Source organism: Anastrepha ludens, chromosome 2 (genome assembly GCF_028408465.1).
Source record: "Anastrepha ludens isolate Willacy chromosome 2, idAnaLude1.1, whole genome shotgun sequence".
NCBI classification, from domain to species: domain Eukaryota; kingdom Metazoa; phylum Arthropoda; class Insecta; order Diptera; family Tephritidae; genus Anastrepha; species Anastrepha ludens.
Window position 1 is genome coordinate 73,322,789 of NC_071498.1, and position 6,673 is coordinate 73,329,461.

At 36.3% G+C, this 6,673-nt stretch overlaps 1 protein-coding gene across 1 annotated transcript in view; it reads right to left on the bottom strand.

Annotated features, from left to right (window-relative positions):
- Positions 1 to 4,390, bottom strand: part of LOC128871837 (aminopeptidase Ey-like) — a 28,891-nt gene extending 24,501 nt beyond the window's left edge. The window contains exon 1 of the mRNA XM_054113936.1: positions 4,201 to 4,390. The gene's annotated coding sequence lies outside the window, so the exon portion shown is untranslated. The remainder of the gene's footprint in view (positions 1 to 4,200) is intronic.
- Positions 4,391 to 6,673: the final 2,283 nt, after the last annotated feature.

The window sequence follows — 6,673 nt, forward strand, 5'->3', positions numbered from 1 at the left end:
TCCAGAAGCCGTCGCCTTCACCAGATTCCGAATCGGTCACACTAGGTTAATCAACAAATGCTTATTTGAATCAACTATGAAACGTTCATGCGCGCTGTGCAATAATAACAGCATTTCAGTTCGGGACTTCCAATCTACAAGATCTACTCGGCATTGTCAATAAAACAAACATAAAATTAATTTCCAAATTTTTAAAAATTAGCAATGTTTTTCATCAGTTACACTAATATTTTCTTTTTAATGACTACTTGTTTATTTAACTATTTATAAGTGTAAGACAAACAGGGACTAGCCGAAAGCCTTCAGGTGCTAGTGCGAGAAATTAAATTTAAATTTGTAATTTATTTACTTCTTTAAATAAATAATAATAATAATAGTAAGTCACTATTTTACAAACAAATGCAATTTTAGGCAGTTCTATTCCAGCCCTGCTAAGATATGTTCAGTTATACCAGTTGCTTCAACTATTCCCCACCTGCTAATGCTTGGCAAAACGAAAATTCCTAGCATCTCTTTCGTTTGCTAGTTACCAGTAAAATTGATGTTCTTTATCAAACTCTATCAAACTTGGTATAATTATTGAAATTTTAGAAAAAAACACCGTTTGCCACCCTCACTTCAGAATTTTTATTTGCGTCCGTACGAGTATTTGAAGATATCTTAGGGAATCTTAATAATTAAAAAACTGAAAAAGAAAATGTGCTAAAATTGATATTACGTATAGGAATACGATAACAATGAAATTGGAAGGGACCCCGCATGAAGAAATAATAAGCGAGCAATTCATAACTAATTGAATAATGGCTATATTAAATTGGGGTTCGTACAAATATTTAGCTCTTCATATACTTTTTCTGCTAAAATCATGCAGTCATAATAAGCAAGAATTGTAATTTTTTTTTAAATGATCGTAAAGAACTACCTTCGATTCCGTAATTAATGTGTTTTCTGAAAACAATTTTCGATATATTATAAAAGGAACTTTTATTTATTATTAAAATACGTACAGTACATAGTAAAAGTGGAAATAAATGGTATACATAGTAATAAATAAAATATTTCAAAATTAAATTATTTTGAGTAACTGTGTAAGTGTTGTTAGAAATATTAAAAGTTAATCTAAATAAACCGAAACCCATCAAAATGAAGTATGAAGCAGATACAAAATATACGTGAGAGATAATAGCAGCTGTACCTTTTAAGTAATTTTATAAATACATGTAGACAAACTTATGAAACAATATAAAAATTAATTCACTTCTGTTATTGATACTATAACAGCAGTTGAAAAATAAATATAGCGAATTCTTAACAAGAGTTTATTCTGAGTGGTCCTTCCAATGCAGGTGCGCGACAACTAGAAAGTCCTACAACAAGCACCATTGCGATGGTTTTTAAGAAAAGCTTTTTAAAGGCAGAAATCATATAATAAAATTTCAACATTTTTTTGTGAAGAAGTAATATCTTAACTTGTAAAATAATGTCCTTTCCATATAACAATAAACACAGCAAAACACACATGGCATACATTTTCGGATACGAATTTAAAGTTAAAATAACACAGTGTGTCAATCAAGCTTTTCATCGTCATTACCGCGAAACCAGAACCAAATGTCGATCCAAGTTTTGTAGAAACCCATATACAAAAGGCTCAGGGACGGTCGATGCAAGCGCAATGCCTGCTTAATAACTAAATTCTTCTTCAACGGGCAGGGCAGTAGCGACAAACTGAGCAAGAATGAGCTAATGGGGCTAACTCGTGGCTACCATAGGCAACATCAGTAACCAAATATGTGGTTCCTGTCGCGGCTAGAATGGCATTTCAGAGCTCTCTATCTCTGTGTTTGTGTGACATTAGGCCAGACTAAGTAGGCTCTTTTTTGTGCCAGATGTATTGAGAATTGATCAGCTACATTTCCAGATAATTTAAAGTTGAATCGTATTTTAATTTTTTTGAATGTAGTTAGAATTATTTGCCAAATAAGGAAATAAAAATAAAAATTTAGAAAACAATCAAATACTAGAAATGAATCTTAGAAGGAGTTAGTGCTGGTCTAGTCCACTTGCCACTGGTGAAATCGTTAAGTGCCTTCCATACAGTGTGGCAGTTTTTGTTATGCTCTTACTTAGTCGTTGACGCTGTTGAACGCCGTTTGACCGCAATTGATTGGAGACAATCAAATTCGAATTTTAAATTTGCGCTCACTCAACCTAATTAAACAGTCGATGTGAAAGTAGGTAATTTGAGACGTTGTGGGGTATAGAAGAGAAGTGCTTGGAAATAAATTGAGATGGTGTGTAGAACCGGTTGACTTAGGTAACGATAGCGACAAGCGTCTACTATATTTGAAATGTGAGTGAAACGGCAGCTCTTCCAAGTGAGGGGTATATAAGAAATTATATATGCAGATGGGTGTGAAATTTTCATACCTACTTCATAGTTAAATTTATTGATACATTGCAACAATGTCGTTGCAACATTTAACATTTAACACATAGTACATATGGGTAAGAAGTAACATACAAAATGCATCGCAATTTGTTATCGATCTATGAAATTGAACGGGAATGTAAGAAAGAGGGGCCAAATATTGTAAGAAAGAAAAAAGAAGTAGTAAAGAATTTGTGTGCCAGCCGTATAATATAAATTATTCGTAATGCCGCTAGCACTTAACAGATTGGGTAGTAGTTGTATGGTGCACTTATTTATATATGGGACGGAATGGAATGAAAAAGAAGCTTGCATCTTGACTTTAGGATTTTTTGTGCCCTTTACTCTTCACAATACTCTTCCACTCTCCACTCTACTCTACTCTCATCCAGGCCGAGGATAAACCTAGGATGGACCCGTTATTTTTTATTTCTTCTTATCGCTATGCATCGCATACGAGATGCAAGTATAACGGTGTTTCTGGTGATAGATCGCAGAATCAGAAAGGGTCGTGCAGATGACTACGTAGTCTGCAATGACCAGTGAGAGGGTATGTGAGAATTCCCAGTTTGTCCCTAGGGCGGTTTATGAGATGCTTCAACTTTTCTAATTATATTCTTAAAGTCTTTCTCAAAGTCATTACGTCTGTCGTAGCCCCACTAGTTGACGATTTGATTATAATGGACAAACTTAAACGAATATCTTCACAAGATTCGATTTCGAGACTTGGCTTTGTTTGACAAGGATCTATCAGAAGTGATAGATTTACACTATATGGTATATATGAATGTGCATTGTTTTGTGTAATTAGACATACAACTAAGTTTCAGCAGAACGATCTTAAGACATCTCAAAGAGCTTTACATAACGCATTGTTTTCACTTTACTTTACCCTAAAGTTATTCGAGCTCCAGAGCCTTTGCGAAACCTAATGGTTTGACTGCGCAAGAATTTTTACCGCCGGTTAGCTTAATGCGTATAGCTTCTTTGTTGAAAAAAACCGGCTGATCGGTACATTGGCTGAGAGGACTTGGTTATTTGCAAAGCAAGAGCAAAAAGAAAAAAGAAATTGATTATTTAAAGGGACTGTAGAAATTAAAAAAAAACCATTTAAAAAGGCCAGATTGTGGGTCAAAAAAATTATGAATTTTGTACCACTCATTATGAACGAATTTCGACATCGGAAAAGCGTTTGATGCATTTAGGATTGCGTTAATGATTGCATTATTCATTGGGGTCTGTGTATTCTTTCGAAAGGGTCATTCTTTGGATACAATGGATTTGAATGAGTAATAAATATTTTTGACTTTATTGACCAAGTACTTGCACTTTTTCGACACATATATCTTGTGATTGACTGTTACAACAATTTTTCTCTTTTATTTTTTGATTAAAGTAACGGAATACTGAATACTAAAAATTAAATAACTCCTATCTTACACAAATTAACTTCTAAACTGTTAACTGATTTTTTATGCTAATAACTTGATTGTCTTTTAATTAACTACCGACCACATATTCAACAAAATACATGCAGGTAAATAAGTATATTTATTTTGCATTGGGTTTTTCACTTCCTTGATTATTATTGGAACTCAAAATATTTAATTTACATATTGCGTTCACTGCACTTTTTGTGAGTGCTTTCAACTCAAAATTAATGTTATTTGTGTACATATTTTAGTTTATAAATCAAACTCAATGCTTCAAACATTGAACAGTAATTGCTGAAGAAAACACTTTTCGGTATACATTTCCTGCGCACTTACTCTTTCAGAAACAGCAACAAACAAATGTTTTTTTACAATAAAATGCACAAATTAGGAAACATTTGCCGTAATACACTAAACGAGTATTTTTGCTTATGAGTTGCGTCCGCGCACTTACTATCTTAACGCTTTAACCAACAACCAGCACCGCACACAGGTGCCGTCTATCTGAAGCGTTCTCACCAACCTACCGGCCACTTATAAGCAAATAGCCATAGCTATAGCCATCAATACGCTCCACAAACGCACGAGCACTCGGCTGCTGGCGACTGGGCAGATATCGCTTTCGTTTTGCCAACGCCAATTGCTGCCGGTAAGAAAATAATAAAATACAAATAAAATTAAATGCAAATAAATAAAGTTATATACACACATACAAGTATATACATATACAACTTTACGTATTACACGCTGCGACTTGTGGAAATTTGCCGCTGCGCGGTTGCGCGCGTGAGCAGATTACCACTTAGCCATTATATGGGTACGAGTGCTTGTAAGTATGCATGTGCGTAAGTTTTGTGTAAAGAATTGTACTTGGTAAGCTTTTGGTGATATCAACAGTTGTCATAGTGGCAACATAATTCGTATATGGTATTTTTTGTTATTGTACTCGTTTGTCGATGTCAGCGACTAGCTGTTAAGGCTCCAACATAGAGTTGCTGTCGATGGAGGGCTAGAAATGCTGTGGCATGCAAGTAGAATTCGCCAATGTGTGATTATTTTTTGCGTAGTAAATAAATTACGCTTAGCTGGAGCTCATCATTGAAAAGAGTTGAGGAATTTTATGCAATTACAAAGGAATATACCGTCAACGGCAAAGAGGATATGCGAATGTGTGAAAGAGAACTATATTTAAAAGAGCACACTACTTGTATGATGGACGTGCATCGGTGTACTTTATAAATTTTATCTTATATTCAATGATAATCTATGTGTAATAATACAAACGTCTTTGTTTTCCTATTTGCGACTTGAAGCGAGAAAAGGGACATATGCACATACGTGAGTACAAAAAGCTTGAGTTGATAGAGAATGCTCAACGAAATTCTACCAGAAAATTGAAAGTTTAGTAGCTTACAGAGTGTTTCAATACCGGACTGGATTCCTCTAATAGAAGCAAATCGAATGGATCTGGAACCCAACGCATCTTGGCACCCCACAATTTTGAATTAATAAAGAGCTTTACTTGATATTTAAAGGAAAATCTATCTTTCCAAAAAGTTCTACTTTGCACTAAGTAGCCACAGTAAAGTCTGCCCTTCGATGGCAACACATTGTATGTACCTCATCATACCCGTCTTAGTGAATGGTGAGGGAGCTTGCACAATAACAACATCCGATAAGAAAGCTCTTGGAGTGTTCCAGAGAAATATTTCAATTAAGATTTTCGCATTGATGCCGGAGACTAAAGATCCCGAAGAGGACTTAGCCTCATTTGTTGTTTCTAATTGGAACGGCCTAGGCAGTAACTGCTTCAATCAAAAAGAAGAAGTAGAAAGGTAGAAGTCCCCCAAGAAGGGTGACCTTCTAATCTACGTCAGCTACCGTTGAATAAATATTATTATTATTAATATCGTACCTAGGTGTTTATCGGGTGTTTTGCGTAAACAACTGATTGGACCTTAGAATTGGGGCTTTAGACTTGACAAAAGGTGAGACAAAAGATATAGAGAGCAATGAGCGCCTTCTCAGCCACGGTCCATTATAAACTTCTCCTTATTAATTAGCGCGATAACCGCTTACGTGATTTTGGCCGAGTTTAACAAAGCGCGCCAGTCGTTTCTTTCTCGTGATAACCGGCGCCAATTGGACACACCAAGTGAAGCCAAGTCCTTCTCCACCTGATCTTTCCAACGCAAAGAACGCCTACCTCTTCCTCTGTTACCACCAGCTATTACCACATCGAATACTTTCAGAGCCGGGGCGTTTGTATCCATTCGCACGACATGACCCAGTCAACGTAGCCGCTGGATCTTTATTCGCTTCGCTATGTCTATGCCGTCGTAAGGCTCATACAGCTCATCGTTCCATCGCCTGCGATATTCGCCGTTGCCAACGTGCAAAGGTCCTAAAATCTTACGCATAATCTTTCCATTCCAAGCGTCGCTTCATCGGATGTTGTCATCGTCCAAGCTTCTGCGCCATACTTTAGGACGCGCATGATAAGAGCCTCGTAGAGTATTAGTTTTGTTCGTCGAGAGAGGACTTTACTGCTCAGTCCAAAATAGTCCGAATTTGCCTACTTAGTCCAAAATAGCACTTGTTGGCAAGAGAGATTCTACGTTCAATTTCAAGACTGACATTGTTATCGGTGTTAATGCTGGTTCCCAAATAAACAAAGTCTTGTACAACCTCGAAATCATAACTGTCCACACTAACGTGCGTGCCAATACGCGAGTGCGCCGACTGTTTGTTTCATGACAGGAGGTTCTTCGTTTCGTCCTCGTTCACCACCAGACCTATTCGCTTTGGC